Genomic DNA, 523 nt, shown 5'->3' with positions numbered 1-523 from the left:
ATAATGTGTTTTTTTTTACCTTAAACCGCATAAACACATTTCATTACACCAAATACACCAAATAATCTTTTTAGCAGCATCATATGACCCCTTTAAAGTACGATGGACCCTTTTCACTTTTCCGGGTTTCTCAGCAGCGGAAGTCGTCATAGTTGGGTTAACTTGAAGAGCAGTGAATGGGAGAGTACCACAAATATATTTTTTGCATTCCCATTTGCTCAAGTAGCAAAAGAAAAACTCCACGATAGTGTTAAAAAAAATAAGAGAGACTGATAACGGCAGTCAGAAGAGAGAACGATGTCAAATTTACTGTCCCTCCCACAGACGCTGCATTAGAAACACCCTCGCATTAGCTTTAACTGTTTTTTTGTAATTTGATGCAAAGGTGATATAATACAAAGAATAGTGTTATAAATGTACATAAATTTTTTAAAAATACAAATATGAAAAACTTTCAAGGATTTGCGATGCTGATGACCGTTAAACGCGTCATCACAGTCTTGTGAAAAGGGTCCATAGTTTT

The sequence above is a fragment of the Sinocyclocheilus grahami genome, unplaced genomic scaffold (assembly GCF_001515645.1).
Source record: "Sinocyclocheilus grahami isolate Dianchi unplaced genomic scaffold, SAMN03320097.WGS_v1.1 scaffold1884.1, whole genome shotgun sequence".
Lineage (NCBI taxonomy): Eukaryota > Metazoa > Chordata > Actinopteri > Cypriniformes > Cyprinidae > Sinocyclocheilus > Sinocyclocheilus grahami.
Note: the sequence above shows the minus strand (reverse complement) of the source record.